Source organism: Lampris incognitus, chromosome 18 (genome assembly GCF_029633865.1).
Source record: "Lampris incognitus isolate fLamInc1 chromosome 18, fLamInc1.hap2, whole genome shotgun sequence".
NCBI lineage: Eukaryota > Metazoa > Chordata > Actinopteri > Lampriformes > Lampridae > Lampris > Lampris incognitus.
The window spans coordinates 19,441,919-19,460,042 of NC_079228.1; the positions used below are offsets into that span (position 1 = coordinate 19,441,919).

The 18,124-nt window shown below is 40.9% G+C and overlaps 1 protein-coding gene across 2 annotated transcripts in view; it reads right to left on the minus strand.

Moving 5' to 3' along the window:
- The window catches only part of ptp4a2b (protein tyrosine phosphatase 4A2b), a 36,495-nt gene that overhangs the window by 16,854 nt on the left and 1,517 nt on the right, over positions 1-18,124 (minus strand). The window contains exon 2 of one of the 2 annotated variants that reach the window (XM_056298974.1): positions 3,248-3,305. The exons of the other annotated variant lie outside the window; for it this stretch is intronic. The gene's annotated coding sequence lies outside the window, so the exon portion shown is untranslated. The remainder of the gene's footprint in view (positions 1-3,247; positions 3,306-18,124) is intronic. 2 annotated transcript variants of the gene reach the window in all.

The window sequence follows — 18,124 nt, forward strand, 5'->3', positions numbered from 1 at the left end:
GTTTGACAGTTACCAGCAGTGAATCTCATACCATCAGCAATGGACTGGTACACCGAGTGGGTGGATAGTGAAGTGCTGCAAAGGGAAGCCAATTAAAAGCCATTTCACCATATAAGGGATTTAACTGCTATGAGACTTGAAAATGGTGAAGCTAAGGCAGTGAGCTGTAGCAAATCTTGCAGAGTCATTAACACCCCCAGCCCCACCAAAATAGGCTTAGGTCAAGATAACATGTAGGTGAATACTGATGGGTGGCTTGGGGCATCAGTGCGTGCACAGTCGCGAGGTGTCAAGATATAAAATTAGATTAAAAAAAAAAAAAAAACAGCATGCAAGGCAAAAAGAAACCCTGAATGTCTGAAAATGTCATCTAAAGCGTTAAACAACAGACACTGCAGCACAGCATAAAGCCGACACACAAATTGCGGAACGTCTGAATCAATCTTCGCCTTCCCATTGGGTCAGATGTTATTGCTGAGTCCAACCCAGTCTGGTGGTCTACGGGTGTGCCTGGGTCTGTTGCTGCTGTTTTGTCTGGAGCTGTGCTAGGGTTGACTGGCCTGTGCTGCTTTGGAGCAGCTGGAGGGCTAATTTGCCTTATGGGAGGCAAGCCAGGGAGCAGGGGAGTGCCTGCCATCTCGGGCTGGGTGGAGGCCAAAGGATAGAGGTAAGGAGAGGGGGAGAACTGCTCTGCTCGAAGTCCTTGACCCAAGGGGGAAGGACAAAAACATGGACAGCACAGGGAAGATAAAGGGCCCTGCCAACTCTTCACACAAATCCAATCCAATACCCCACCAACTTAACACTAGACAACTCTTACCCCAATCATAGCCAGGATACAATCTGACTGAGTCTGCACCAGTCTGCAGATTCTGGGGCAGTCAGAGAGGACGGTTGGCACAGAAAATCGAGAAGTGTGCAAGGGTTACAAACTCTAATCTCTTGCCTCCCGATCTAGTTTTGGGCAAGTCAGAGCCACTAAACATGTTTTGATTTTTACGACTGGAATCTGGATGTAACAGAGTAATGTGGTCAATGACAAATCTGAATGGATCCCATCTATAGCCCATGAAAACTGAAAGTGAGAAAAAAATTATAACTACATGTAATAGGAAAAGAAAAATGGCAATCAGACAAAGGAGCTATCCGCAGGTGAACTGGAGTACACAAACAGAAGACAAGCTAATGGAATTGTGGCAAGAACAGGAGTGCCTGCACAACGTTAAGATGTGCAGGCAATGTAATGCTGGTCAATGACAAATCTGAATGGATCCCATCTATAGCCCATGAAAACTGAAAGTGAGAAAAAAATTATAACTACAAGAACAGGAGTGCCTGCACAACGTGAACAGCAAGACCTATCATAACTGCACAAAGAAAGAAACACAGCTCATGTTTGTTTTCTTACCAGCATCTTGTGAGTTTGTTCAGTTCAGTTGCAAATGACAAGTTGGGTCGTGTGTGATCCCTCGTCTTGCGTATTTCTTAATTGTGTGATCCCCATTTTTTCAGTCACCAATACAAAAATAAATAAAACTACAAAAATCAGAGTCGGTGAGTGAGAGATGCCCAGTATTTACATAATCTGCTCAGATTTTAAAAGTTGTGTAGTGCATCACCAGCTACACTTTTCCTAGTAGGAACACTTATGTACAACTGTTTAAATCTCCCTTTTTGACCAAGTCAATTCCGCAGCCTTCCTCTTTGAGCTGTCTGGTGCAGCTAGCACTGACCGGGGACTCGCTGAAGAAAAGCATAGGCAAACCACCACCAGTTGTAATTATAGCAAGTATGGAGAGAACGCAAAAAGATTCCCAGTGCAGAAACCATGAATTCATCAGCGGGGAGAGGCACAGGGCCTCTGGCTCTGCGCCAAATGTCACGATGGTATCACAGAGGGTTCTCTTCATTCCTGTGGCCGGTGTGAGTGCTTACTGGATAATGGATAGGCAGGGAGGACGGGGACAAGAGACCAAGTAAAATGTGGAAAGCGTGATAAGATACGGAGTGAAAGCATCACAGGAGCACAGAAATGAAGCACCAATAGGCAGGCAGGACACATGCAAAATTAAACAAACAGAGAGAATGAAAGCAAAAAGAGGCAAGGTGAAAAGTGTGAGAGAAAGCGAAGTGAAGTTGAAATGGGCATAATAGTGATAATGCTGCCGTGATAAAGCTGGGGTTCACACCGGCCCTTGGGCTCCAGCTGGTTGCTTACTGTGACGTCAACAATGTGATAGGCAGGGTGTGTGTGGCTTACACTTCCAAGTTGAGGCTGCCCTCAAAATAACACCCGCACACATTCACAAAGTGTAGCCTACTTCAAATGCCACACTCTAAGCCTCCAGCACAGTCACAAGACCAGAGAAATACCTTCATACTTTTTTAAACAAATGCCAGCTATGTGCTGCTGGGTCAGAGTCCAGGAGAGAGGCAACTCAACACGGGGCGTGTTGACAGGTCACCACGGCAATCAGCAAACACCCACACACAGGAAGTAATGTACGCAACAGTCCCTCGACATGTCAGCCATGTTTCAACAGGCATAAAGGCATACACTCACAGACAAAGGCATGCAAACATGCATACATACAGACACAAACACACACCACTACAACCAAAGCTATTCTGTCGTACTTCTATTCCATCTCTGCGGCCTCCCCTGGTTTGCAATACCCAGAGTAAAATGCAAGAGACTTTTAAAAGCAAAGGCAAGTCTGGACAAGACTAGATGAGGGCAGGCTGGGCATGTAAATAAACTAGAAACTCCGTGAGCCCAGACTGTTGTTGTGCTGCATGCCTCGGCATTTGCATTTGAGCTTTGGGTTGGAAATGATACTTGGGAGTCAGGAGTTTTGGGCGACCTTACGCTTTTCAACAGCATTTTGATAAGAGGGTGATGATGGGGATTTTTCCCCGAGAGCTCTGCCTGAGGTTTCTTGGAACAGAGTCATGTGATGGTGGAGGAACAGGTGCGTCTTTTCGAGAGTCTTCTGAGAGCACTGCCCTTAGCACAACTCCCATGAGGGTAGAGAAGGGTACTCGAGGCAATAGTTAATCTCATCTGTGGGTGGAACGTAGACAAAATACAACTACACCAGTACATCACTTCAACCTGTTACTCAGGAAAGAACACCTGTGTGTCTAGAGCTGAACAAGAACAGCTGAACTGATATCTGTTTTGCCTGCTGAAAAATCAGGGCCTGGTAATTTAAAAGTTAGTCACAGAGGGTACATCTGTGTTTACCTGTGCCAAGGTGGAACCATAGGCAGACAGTCTGACTCAGGCTTGTGGTTTTCTCCGTCTGCAATAATAAAGCAGTGTTTTTCACAGGGCTATTACCGCTGTTACCAAAAGATATACAACTCCCCCACCACCACAGGTAGAAATACTCTGAAATGGATGCAAATAGCAATAGATCTTTTCATAGTGTAGAAGTGAAGGCAGCAGATTTTTCTAGTGGATAATTTTGAAGTAACATCTCATGGCTCGCTTGGTAAAGTAATGTCTAGGGTTGGGCCGATGTGAAAACTTTCAAAAAGGCGTAACGCCGAACTGAACTGGTATACGGAGTTTCACCGGTAGGTGCCGCACTTGACTTCAGTAGCCGCTCCCGAGTGAAACACGAGCCTTGAATGAGTCTAGTGACTCCAGTCCAGTTGGTAGCGGTAATGCACCTCTAAACTGGTTTGCCAACCACATTAAGTAAGTGTGGTGTTTACGCGTTACCTCGTCTATGTTTTTCGGCTCACCTCTTTTGTCAATTTCGTATCCAGAATGTTGCTATACTAGCACAGTTTTCATTTTCTTTGACGCTAACTCTGCTATGTCTTGTCTCTCTCCTAACCTCCAAACAAAGTAAATAAACGCACTGTGCACATCTTCCCCCCACCCACTTCTACTGAAGTTTGATATCCGTGTCGTCGGCTCGGCACTAATGGCGCCGACTCGACAAATTGTGCATGACCTGTCAGACACTAGTAGCTCAGTAAATCCGTTAATAAACATTAGCTATGTTAAATCACGTTGTCATATTGCTTATTACTAATGCAATACAAGTTGGATTTTAGCGCCAGCAGCATCCGACTGATGTCACAGCATCGCTGTCGCTATGGATGCATCACAGGAAGTCAGACATGCGGAGCACGTTTGACAGCATGGCTGTGTTTACAACACCAACTTGCATACATGCTGCCATAGGTGAAAACGGCAAAAAATTGCGCAAAAAATGAAGAAAATTACAACAAACTGCTTATTTCTAATTTAGTCTAGTGCATCCGATGTCTGACTTCCGTTTGCTGTGAAGCTTCCGCTCGGGAAGGGCTAAAAATAGCTCATGGATGCTGCCCCAAATGCCGGTTCAGTTGGTTTGCATAAAATCACCCGGTTTAAGCTCGTACATCAAACCGGCAAACCAGAAACCAACCCAATTCTATTAACATTTATCAAAACAAACAAAACAAGCAAAGAAAAACTGTGGGCCAACACAATTTCAGCCTCACTCTGCTATAACTGTGACCTAAAGGTCTGACATGCTGAAATAAACATTGTAAACCACTTACAGTTGTGCTTGCAAAATAGCCCTATTGTTTAATCTTACATAATTGCAATAAAATCTGTAACTACAGGCGGGTAGTAAAATAAATAAAACAAACAAAACTACTCTATAAATGCATAACCCCTAACCACCAAACACAAAATTCCTGAGGCCTGCCCTTCTGCATTCCATTCGGGTCCCCTCCTGCAATAGCATCGCTATGTGATGGTCTCCCAACTTCACTGCAAGTAAATAAGCCTTATGCCTAGTTCACACCACAAGATCCTAGCTCTGACTTTTCACTCCTCGACAGCCATTGGAGCTCCCCGACTAAAGTCGCAGATCAAAGGCAAATCGGCGTTGGCTCGTGGTACTCGCAAGTCGGCACTTTAGCACTATGCGTGAACTGTTCAAAGTAGCAAGCCGAGACTCGCCATATTGGCTATCGAGCAGACTAAATATGTCGACCTGTCGGGGAGTCCAAATCCTGTAGTGTGACACGTGTTGTGACTGGCAATGAAGCCGGCGACGAGCTTATAGCCAATGATCAGAATGAAAGCCAATGAAAAGCTATTTTTAATAAGCTAATTGTTTTTTTACATTATCAGCATTTGATTAACTTTTATATATATAGGTGGATCGTTTTGTTTTGTTTTTACAATTTTTCCACTGTACTGAAATTGCTACACTGGTGCTTTTTTGACCGTCACACAAGTTCTTTTTTATCTTACTAATGTTAATCGGTACCTTTCCAAATAATGTTTGCAACAAAGTTTACAAAAAGTCTGTCTGAATATAACACTGAAACAATATCAAAGTATATGCAACATGTATATACTGTATCTGTAAACTATACAAGACATTCTGTACCAAAGGTGTGGAATCAGTAACAGAAACACAATAGTGATATTTAATTGTATAGCGCCTTTCAAAACACAAATTCCTTATAAGATAATGCAGTGCAAAATGTGAAAATGTGACGTATAGAAAAAACACACACACACACACACACACACACACACACACGCACACAGCGAGGAAAAAAAATTCACCCATTTTCTTTTCATTTTCTTCTGTTTTATCGCCGCAAATCAGCACACAAACATGGAGCACTTGTTTTAGGCGGACATCCATTTTTGGAAGATTTTTCTTTAAACTGAAAATTACTAAGAAATTGAAAAGAAAATACATGATACAGGGAAACGTGCATACAGCAGTCCAACAATCCAAAAAATCCAGCTCAGTACCCAAAGGTTTCCGTTCATAAATTAATATAGGTGATTAAGTATAACGCTACATTTTCAGTTTTTCATATTGTAGCGAATTCAGGGGGCAGCTGGGATCCACCGCAGCCAGGACGCAAACCTGGGTACCCGCTCCACAGGCAACTACGTTAACCATGTCGATGAAAGGGTCCGACCCGTTAGCCAAGGACCAGCGAGTCTACACATCCGTGGTCATTATAATATTATTGACAGAATTCAAAAACATCAATTTCACAAACAAAGTGGTGAATATTTGGGATGGAATTAGCGAATTTCTGTTTATAGATTTGAAATTTCACCAGTACTCTTCCAGTAGTCTTACAAAATTTGTGACATATTCAATGTACCTGCAGCCATCATCCTGGTAGTAGATTATTACATCCTTGAGAGAAAATGTGTTGTTCATGTTCAAATAACTAAATAAATGGGATGCTATGTCTTTCCAAAACAATGATGCTTTAGAGCAATTCTAAAAAAAAAAATGAACAGTTTCGTTTTGTTTACAGAAAGAACATATTGTCTACGTTCATACATTTTGAAACAGTCAAATTTGAAGGTTAGATTCAATGTAAAATTTTGAAACTGACCTCTCCAATTTTGTTTGTCACACAGAATCTGAAGGGTAGTAGCTTTCTCCATTTCCATCCCATTCCATACACTGAATGAGGCCATCTTTGTAAATAGGGGATTTAAATAAAAAGGATGTGAACTTCGTTGATGTCAATGTAATTGTTGTACTTGATGCTCTATTTCATGTACAGGTTTTATTTTGATTCTAATTCAGTGGTCTACTGAATGTTGCTGCTACATTATGAAACATGTTGGAAGCCAAAAGCAGGTTTCCTCAATATATTTCATTAATCTGTTCAAGTCTTTCACCAAAGTAAATAACTGCCACTGAATATGACCAGAAAAGTTCTAACAATAAAGGTTTTAATTTATACTGCTGCAAATTTGGAGAAAAAAACAAAACATCCGTGTTCTACAGGTTGCCGACCCCTGCACGAGACGTTTGGAAAGATTACTTGCGTTTCCCCCCTTATATGCAAAAGACTTGTTGCAGTTGTGGCAACGAACATTGTCAGCATCGACTCTAGTGAAGTATAACCAGACTTTTGTATGTTCCGTTTTCTTTGCCATTGTCACCAAGAACAGGCTCTGTGGGTCTGTGTGCGCGCGTCTGAGAGCGAGCGGCAAAGAGCTGGCCCCGCCCCTCAGCTCACACATACGACAGGCTCCGAGTAAGAGATCTCTCTTCTGGATTGGGAATAGCGAAAATGTATCATAGACAAACATTTTGATTTTATTGCAAATTAGAAACACAGTTGGTGAGATGAAAGGTGCAAGATAAAATTTATGTAGCCGAAAAATGACTTTTTTTTTTTTACATTTCTCCGATACCAATAGCAGAACTGTTAACGTCGGAGCTTATCAATACTACTGTCTTTAACTGGTGCCGGTTTAATACCGGGTTTCGGTACCCATCCCTAGAAATGGTTTTTCATTAATTACAACAGATCAATTGGTATAGCTTTAGTTACAGAACAGAATTCCTTGATAGAACAATCATTAGTGGACATAAACTGTTCACAGTAAAGTAAGTTACCGGATTCATTAAACATATAAGACAAATTGTTAATACCTCTTTGATGCCATAAAGGGAGAAAAAGTGATTTGCCTCCGATTGATGTGTCGCCATTATTCCAGAGGCAGGCTTTGTGAGGGGAGAAGTTGTGGTTGTAGCATAGCTTCCTAGATAATAAGGCCTGTTAATAGAACACTGATAATTTTATGTGTACATTTGTTGGAGAATAATTCCACAATAATAGGGCATTAAGACCACTAAGTTTGCTGAATATTTGGGTGGGGATACAATTCCAGAGTTGGGACAACCCATACATTTCATTAGAAAATTAACTTTGAAAGTGTTGATGACATCCCTAAGGTTTAACATTTCAAGACCCTCTCCTTTCCTCTTATTAGAAAGAACAGACTTTTAAGTTTCTGGGTCTCCCCCCCCCCCCTAAATAAAGTTGAAGAATATCTTATTCACTTCATTATAAGTCATGTCATGGATAAATAGTGAGTGCAATGGGTACACAAATTGAGGAAGACCGTTAGCTTTTGTGAGTGAAATGCTTCCAAATATTGACAGGTGTCTTTGTAACCAATTATTAAAGAGGGTTTTTGTTTTTAGTCTTAGCTGAAAATTCAAGTTATGTCTGGTGACTGGATTCTTGGTGATGTGTACACCCATGTATTTTACAGCATCTTTTACCAGTATTTTTTCCAATCATGGGAGCAGTTCGCATTTAGATACATTCAATCATAGACCTGATGATGCTTCAGAGAATCTTTTTATAGAATTAACTGCATGTATCACTTGACTCATCTCTTAAAAAAATTGTGGCATTGTCTGCCAGTTGAGAGATCTCTATCAAAGGATGGTAATACCTTTGAAATTAATTTAATTAACAATGTTCAGAGACAATAATTCGACAACTATGAGGAACAAAAATGGAGAGGCAGGACAGCCCTACCAAACTCCTGTTTTTGTTGAATTGCTGGACGTCTGCTGACCCAGTATCACAGAGCTATTGATATCATTAACTAAATTATCTCCAAAACCACATATTTACAGTGACTGTATTAGAAAAGCATGCTCAAAAGTATCAAATGCTTTAAAAAAGTGTATGAAAAGGATAAAACTATTGCTCTCCACTGACTGCGTAATCCAAAAGATCCAACACAAGTCTGATGTTACAACTTATGTGACGGTTTTTCATGAACCCAGTTTGTGTTTCACTGATAATTTGATCCAACCCTTTCTTCAGTCTTGAAGCACAGATATTATATTCAATTGTTCAGTGATATAGGATGTCAATTTTCAATAAGTAATGTATCTTTTTTCTGGTTTTGGCAATACTTTATTTCAATCATCAATACAATCTTTGAACATAAAAAAATAATGGTTCATGTTCAGAAGTGTAGATAACATTTATGGATATACCATCTACTCCCAGTGCTTTACCTTTTATCACTGAATACAGGGCTTCATCTATTTCTTGAATTGTGAGATCTGCATCACATAGTTTTGAATCCATCACTGATAGAAGGTACAACACTCTAGATATGCTCCATAAATTTTTCACACTTCTGTGTTGAATTTAATTTATATAGGTTTTCATAAAATGTTGATACAAAATCTGGTATTTCTTTTTGGTTAGTGCTTGTAGCGTCATTAATACTGAGAGAGAATAATGAGTTTCTTTTAGTGTTCCTTTTCTCAAGTGCAAAAAAATAACTAGTATTTCTTTCACCCTCTTCGATCCATTTAGCCCTAGATCGGACAAAGGCCCTCTTAGCAAGATCCATTAACATTTGATCCACCTCCAAATTTATTCGTATATTTAGTCTAGCCATTACTTCAGCTTCATAATGGTTTCTAATGCTCTTCAACTCCTTACTGCATTGAAGAGCTAAGCATCTTACCTTAAATTTAAAATATTCCCAAGTACTTCTACTAATATTGAAATGGTCATCAAGCTTCAAAGTGTGATTCTTGTTATACTATGTAAAGTTGGACAGAGTTCTGTACAAAGCGATGAGATGATGGCATGTAACATTCCATATGGAAGCCTTGCAGGGTAGCGGTCAACTATGTCATCTGGGGATATGTTAAAAGTACTTCATAAGAGGGTGTACAAGCCTTGATATTTGGTTTGATGGTCTTTAACTTTATTTGTGATCAGCCCAAGATCAACGTTGTTTGGGTTGTAAGAGTTGGGGCTATGATGAAATTGCCTATGATGAAAGTAGTGTCATCTATCATAACAACTATCAAAATACATCTTCCATCAATTAATGAAGAGCTCTCCAAAACATCACCTTTGAATCGGTGAAGAAAAATCATTACTTCTGCAGTGGTTGGAGCCATGACTGCAGTAAATCATGTTTCCTCATTGAGATTTCCAATATTTCACATCTGAGTCACATGAGTGAGTCTCTTGAAATAGTATAATGTCAGCATTGTTGTGTTTACATTGTAGAACATGCTTTCCTTTTAGTGTTATCACGAATACCCCGTTAAGTGAAATTACCTTTTTATTTGGATTTTTCCCCCTTTTTCTCCCCAATTGTATTTGGCCAATTACCCAACTCTTCCAAGCTTTCCCAGTCACTGATCCACCCCCTCTGCCTATCCGGGGAGGGCTGCAGACTACCACATGCCTCTTCCGATACATGTGGAGTCGCCAGCCACTTCTTTCCACCTGACAGTGAGGAGTTTCACCAGGGGAACGTAGTGCATGGGAGGATCAAGCTATTCCCCCCAGTCCCCCCCCCGAACAGGTGCCCTGACTGACCAGAGGAGGCACTAGTGCAGCGACCAGGACACATACCCACATCCGGCTTCTCACCCGCAGACACGGCCAATTGTGGCTGTAGGGACACCCGATTAAGCCGGAAATAATATGGGGATTTGAACCGGAGATCCCCGTGTTGGAAGGCAATCGAATAGACCGCTACGCCCAAGTGAAATTACCTTTAAGGATTTGAACATCATAAGGCAAAAATAAGAGAAAAGAGGAAAAAATACAAAAACAAAAATGGATTTAAAGTTGAGGAGACGTAACCTACCTGAGAATGAGGTAGCAGTAAACTGGTATTATTGTAACCCATACAAATACAGCATGTTGGTCATAGGCTACCAGTCTGATATCACAGTCAGAACTTATGACATTAGCCTAACAGTTTCTTAAACTTAAGCAGGGTATCACCTTGTCCTATAACATTTAGGTGATTTTGTTTTAGTCAGGGTTTTATTTCAGTCAGGATTTCACCCTGGTCCATAAAATGTGAATGGTTTCCATTTTTTGGTCACTTTAAATCTCCACAATCAATTTTCTTTCGGTTTATGATTGCAGAGCCTCCCTTGAAAGCAGCTTTCGTACCTTCTTCTCTGGCTTTTTTAATCAAAGGCCCACGCTTTCCCTTGCAGCTCTGTCTTCGGGTGACAGATCCTCAGTGATCCAGAGCCCATTGTCCTGAAGAAATTTCAAACCTCTGGCTTCTCTCCAAACAATGTCTCAGTAATGGCGCATAGAAAAGAGCACAATTGTAGAGCGCTGAGAACCATCGTTTCTCCGCTGCCCAAGACAGTGTACAATGTCGACAAGTTTGCCCATCTTGTTGCATATCAGCGGAGCCACTTTGCTGAGAATGTCGATTATCACATTCTTGATATCTTCCACTTTCTCCTCTTTCACTCAGTTAAGGGACCATCTGCGGCTGTATCTTTGACAATCTGCCACCAATTCCTTCAAGGTTTTGTTTTCCGATCTTAGTTTACAGACTTCCTCTTCCAGACTTAACATTTTCTCCTTTTGTTGCCCAACATCGATCATAAGTTGCTGGACTGTCGAGGAAAGTATTTCCAGAGCCCGGGAGGTAGAATCATGATCTTTTCAATGGATGACACCATTTTGAATGTTTCATCTTATTTCACAGACAAAGCATTAGTTTCTGAGAGAAATGTCCAATTCTGTATTGCTCTCTCTTTTTGGGTGTGGATATTTGTCAGGAGTTTGGGGAAGATGAACGTCAAGAAAATCAATGCATTAGCTCCTGGTCAAGTTCAACACCAGTCGTCTGATCATCCATGTCAGTCATTGCTTGTTTACTTTTCATCCTGCCCATCAGACTTTTTCATTGACGTATGAATCAAAAAGGGTTCTCTTTAATAAATAATACAATCAAAAATACTGTAGAACAGAATCCTTAAAAATGAATGCATTTAAATTAAACTAAAGACATGTGTTGCAGCGACATGCTGTCCATCTCAGCCAAGAACAGAGAAACGGTTGACTGAGTCCCCCCCCAAGCCGAAGCTTTGAATAGTTGCTGCTGAGTACTACCGAAGCTCAAGGGCCCAAAAAATGGTATTCGGGACAGTCCCAGTTATTTAACATTGCCGCATAAAAGCTAACTTGTTAGATATGACCAACAATTGGTTTAACACCGGTGTTTCACAATATGATATGGAACCAAAGCTGTACTGAAGGGTTGATGGAATTTAAAATAAAGCACACTGTTGACATGCGTGCGCACGCACGCACGCACGCACGCACACACACACACACACACACACACACACACACACACACACACACACACACACACACACACACACACACACACACACACACACACACGCTTGTGTCTCCCAGTTGCTCTTAAAGGGGCTACCTTTTCACTCCTACAGGCTACAAGTTGCTCTTATGCTGGATGTAGTAAATCATTATTATGGTTTGTCATGTGTGTAAAGGGGTGCTAGAGAGGGAGGTAAGACAACGTTGTTGCCCAGCCCTTGTTTCAATCAGCAAAATAACGCCCCCTACACAAAATCACATGAGGCAGACCCACTTATCACACTGCTTTTCCAGCCTGAGTAAGCGCAGATAAACAGTGTGACGATCAAAGGCCTCCAATTGTGCTTCGAAGGGAGGGTGTGGGGAGCGAGGGCCAATCTTTCTCTGGAAAGAACTGAAAGAGACCAGGCCTGGGTACCTTAGAAAGGGGAATGAAAAGAGACAGAGGCGAAAAAAGAAAAAGTATCAAGACAAAGGCCAGGCTGTTAGCCCCTCTGTAGCCTAGCCTCTTAGCTCCTCAAACTTGACATGAAAACAACAGCAACAGTAGATTATTTAGATTAAAAAGAACAAGCAGACACTTGACAAGAATTTCAGAAGATTATGAGTGGGGACAGAGGGAATACAGCTGACCATGTTGCCTTTGACAAGATAAGCTCTTAGGCACCAAGTGATCTTGCCAACAACGTGCTGTAACCCTTTTGCTAATGCACTGAGAACCAAAATGGCATTGACTCTTATTTGCCTCGATAAACAAATAAAATAAAATCATCAAGCTTTACATTTGCTAATCAAATCAAAACTATTCGAAGTCCAATAAACAGGAAGACAGTGAGAACAAAGACATTGTACTCATTGCAAAGTAAGAAAATGCCAAACCAGCCTTTAGAGACTAAGTAGTTTGAACATTCACCTGTTTCCTGACCAAAGCCGCTTAAACATTTCCCGAGTACTTTAATGGCTCACCAAATCACTGTTGACATGTATCCATCCAGAACAACCACAACGTGATCTTGCAATGGTCCTTTCATAACAAACGCACACCGCTAGTGTGATTCATTCCATGTGCATACTAGCCTGTGTTTGTCATATTAATTCCATGGCAACAAGCACAGGTGAATCGACCACTACAAAATTATTTTATATTCATATCCATTTCTGGTGCCATTCCTCACAAGCTGGTGCTCAAATCCATTGTAGTTTTTTTAAAAAGCGAAGATTGAAAGCTGTCAAGCACGGAAACTGCATTCATGAACTACCATGACTCATTGTACTTCATTATGCCAATGGTGTTCCAAAAGTCTGGGCTCCAATGTGACTCATACTGGTGGCACAACCAATGTGCACTAATCGCCAACTGCAACATTTTTGAAGAGGATGCAAATTTGACATGCAGCCGTAACCAAAGGTTAAACTCATTTAAATAAATAAGCTGCCAATTTAATTGCATTAGAGCACCAGTAGTAACCAGATGGGACTAAAGGCTAATGGTCAGCTAATGTTGATGCAGCAAGTTAGCCCAATTGTGCACCTCATTAACTTGAATTAGAAGGTATATAGCATTTTAGCACACATTTTTTTAGCTTTAATTGTTTAATTGGCTAGTTTAAGATATCAATCTCACTAAACAAATGGTTTGTAAAAATGCATGTTAAATATACAGCACACAAATGGAAATAAGTGTTAGACTGAATGAAAAGGGCATCCACACCCTCGAATCTGTATAATAATCTTTTTTTATTTGCGAGCTTTCGGACAGACCTTCTTCAAGGCATGAACAGATAGCAAGTGAATGCGGCTGTATAAAGGGACGAGGGAACGTCACTTGATCAGCCTTCATGCAGAACACTTGTGTCGAACAGTTGGACTTGTGTGACTAAACACCAAGGGAATTGTAGTCCAAGATATGGTGGACTACAACTTAAAGACTGTCAATACAGACGGTCAAGAAACACAAAGCACATCGAAGTTGCATAATTTACAATATTCACAACACAACAACAATAGAGATAAAAGCTATACAAGCATCAGGCTACAGCCATCATATAGCATAGAATATATAGAATCTATTATCTATTTATAGCAAAACACTAATGTCAAAATCCTCATTCAGACCCAGTGTTTGTAGTGTTCCTAAACAGTGGATGCAAAAAAAGTTCTCTCTGACATAACCTCCTGTCAACATCACCTCCTCTATGAAGAGGGGGTGGTGTTTGAACAAGTGTTAACCAGTGCTGGGCAATACTGAAAATATAATCACAATAATCATAGGACATTCTAAATGAACAACACACAATATATCTACTTACATATCCAAAAATACCAAATATAAGAACCCAACTGAGGTAAAGTAAAGCATAATATCAAACCAAAACTAGCTTTCAATTACTTGTTTGAATACTTCAGACTTTATTGTGAGAATTTTTAGGCCTACGTAATAGATTCTCATTACTTCAGACACCAAAATTGTGTCACAATATGGAAATTCACCCCAATACAATTGAAAGACAATAAATGATAATATTGAACTACTGCCCAACCCAACAGTTAACACCTAACAAGGGAAGCCAGGGAGGCCTGTTGTTCTGGAAAATGGGTCTAGGAACAGTCTCTAGTTGCCTGTGAGCTCTTTTAATGAGTCATAATCGTGTCACAAATCTAAATCGGCTTCGATGCAAGAAGGTCATCACCCTGCCTGGCCAGACAAAGACACATTGGAAAGAAAGGCCTGGACAGCTGTTCTATCTGCCTGTACAGCATTTCCACACACAAGTTTTACCTGGGTTGCTGGCATAGGTATACAAACAGCTGCTTGGGTATATTTGGAGTCCCATTATAACAATGTTCTATTCTATTTTTAATTGTCCAAGAAAATGACAACATTCTACCCCTTCCCTCTCTGTTCACTCTTCCGCATGCTCATGCATGCAAAAGGGGTTGTGCACAATTCCATGAAATCTGCACAAGAAAAGAGATGCCATCACAACTTTTGTAGAATTGTTTGTGATCTTTGACTTTGATAGTCCCTTCGAATTCCATGAAAGAAAGCATGTCCTCACATAGAGCAACTTTGCCGTGCTGGTATGAGCCGCACCAATGTTAGGCGGTATCAGTGATATCAAACAATGAGACACTTTAATATCCCCAATAGCCCAAGTTTTCAGACTAGGAAGACACTGCTATGTCCTACCTAAATAGAATCCCTTAACACTTAATAGCAATATACTGCGAGAACTACAAAGCTATGGCATCAATTAATATTAAAATTCAGAATCATCTCTTTTGTGGCAAATTAGCAAAAGCCATTTCCTATGGTGTTAAGGAGCTTTGTAGGTTTTTTTTTTGTTTGTTTTTTTTTTTTTAGTACAAAAGATCCTTGGAGCATGCAGTAGCAGGGCCCATACAGCAAGGTAAGGCCAGCTCACATTCCTGCTGAGAACTGTGGAGTCCCACTGCAGCATCAAGTCATCTGACATTTTGGAGACTAGCTTGGCCTTCTGACAACATCAGGGGATACTTGTTGCCATACCAACAAACATCTCAAGGGTAGCAACAAGTGCTCCTGCAGGGCTTGTTGGTGTCCCTCACGAGGAGATCAGAGGAGAGCAGTGGTGATCTTTTTTAAACATTTACAGAGACAAGCTGAAGTAACAGTGGGAGGTGAAATGTTACAAAGGAGCATAGTTCTGAGTAGATGGCTGTCGACTCCCTGGAGATAAAATATAACCTGCTATCTTCGATCAGTTTCTAGCGACAAATCTATCCCACAAAGCCCATGACCCAAATGAACAGAGTAGCTTAAGGCCACCTGGTGTGGAGGACACATTACAAGTTTTTGATAAGCTGCTGAGGAAAATGAAGAAAAGGCCACATGTCCTCCAGCGAGAAACAAAACAGTGGCCAGGCAAGAGAAAAACACAGCAAGCTTGTTTGTGTGCCAAAACCCAGAGCTTTCCAGACCAGAGAGGCACCTCAAATCTAACACTTTCTAGATCAGGAACGGTTAACAACAATGTAAAATAAAACTGCAATAACAACAACAAATACAGCAACAGTTTTTCCTATAGCAAATGCTAGCACTGGCCTGAGTTATTCACCTGTTAACTAACTATGGCTCCAGTAGCTCGACAAGGAAGCTGTAAACACTAGTGACTATGGCAGATCCTATTCCTACCTGTTGCTATAGTTTCAGCAGACAGCCTTGGCACCAGCATCTAAAAGAGGTGTCAATCAGTCAGGGATACCGCCAGTGCTACTTAGCCCGTGCCTTCTCTTTATTGCAGCACTGTGGCAACTTCAGTAAACAAACAGTACCAATGTCAGCATGCTTTGTGAACCAAAACCCAGTTAAGGAAATGCGGACCGAGGCAACGGCTGCTGCTCCAAAATTTGATATGGCTATTCACTTAATAGCTCCAAATGAGCAACAAGAGGAGGGGGCATATAATCCTGGATCTGTGGTTTGAGCCGATCTCAACCAAACAAAGCTGGTTGGGGGCCAAGAGTCTTAACAATCAAGCACACAGTCATTCCAAAGATTGTGTTCCATTCTCACTGAAGCCAGATACCCAGGGGCATATAGCATTTTAAAATAGGCAAATCTGTTAAGCTAGTTGCTGTGGAACAGGACCTCGTGAACCCCACCTTTCAACACTCTGGCACCCTGTGGTTGTACTGGCTAGAGGCCAGTAAGCTACAACACTCTACTTCCCTGCCTCATGTTACTGTACACTGGGCTCGACTTTCACAGTTACGGTAACCAAGGCTGAGGACTTCCCCTCTTGTCACACTTGCCTTTCTTTATGCCGCTCATAGAGAAAGGAACAAGTCTATTGTGGGTTTGAAATGTCACACACACACACACACACACACACACACACACACACACACACACACACACACACACACACACACACACACACACACACACACACACTCAGGCTGATTTTGCCATATAAAGCTTAAATCTATTTGCTGGAGAAGAAAACATTTACAGACAAAATCTTAATTGGCAGAATAACGGAGATATTGGTAATCTCAAAAAACTCATACGCAAGGCACTCGCATGCCTTGGTTAGTTTTTTTATTTTAATTTAATCTCCATTTCTTTCTGTTTTTGATCTATTAAACCTTGAAACCAAAGAGCCCCTTATGCACAATGCATATGGTTGAACTCAATAGAGCGCACAAATGACCTTGCCTTTTCCTCATGACACTACATAGTAAAATTATTAAACAACAGCAGCAATCTTGCATTACATTTGCAACCATTGCAATCTTGAATATCACCCCACCATGAGCAGAACCTGGGTCAAAGCTAACATTTCTCATGTAGCCAGGTATTGGTAAGATCAGACCAGCGTGAAATAGAAGACTTACATTTGTCACAATGGGAATTATACTAAGAGTGCCCCAGGTGTAGATGTAATTTTGGTTTTCCAATCTGTCTGTTGAAAAAGCACATGCTTTAAACAGCAATCCATTTCATGCTAACGTCATGTTGTTTGTTACAATGCCAAAAATGAGGAACATCCAACAATGGAGCTGCCTCATCCTTTTACTGAATCGTATATGAACTCATATTTGAATGCAATTTACAACCAGATTTAACATATATGCAGCACAGTGAGGAACAGGTAAGGTCTTGCTGCACTGTAAATTATAGATTTTTTTATGTATTAATTCTACGCAGTGATGTGACAAAGAGGTATGGTACGTATTTTAGCATCCCTTAAATGACAGCCTAAAATTGCACGGGCCTGTCCTTAGCTTCAGGCTGCACTGTATCTGGGCTTAGTGGAGCAAGGCTATTTCTGGAGTGGGCCTCAGCATCATGTGTCAATTAACTTTAATATAAAGCAGGTCAGCAGTATGAGTGACCTACTTCTGAATAAAACGTAAAGCATAAACACTTCCTGTACCTTTGTATAAGAGCTATGTATAATGAGGGTATACTAGTGTTTAGTGAAGTTATTGTATATCCTAACCATTGTGGATCACTATATTCATTTTTCATCCATCAATGGATTAATTAGACCAATAACTGTCTGAGAGAAACATGCCACACATTTACAGTTGGCGGAAATGTAAATTTTTTTTTAAAAAAAGTCTCCACTGTCTACACAGATTAAGTCACTTTGAAGTTATTCCTAAAGGAATGTGCAATTATTTC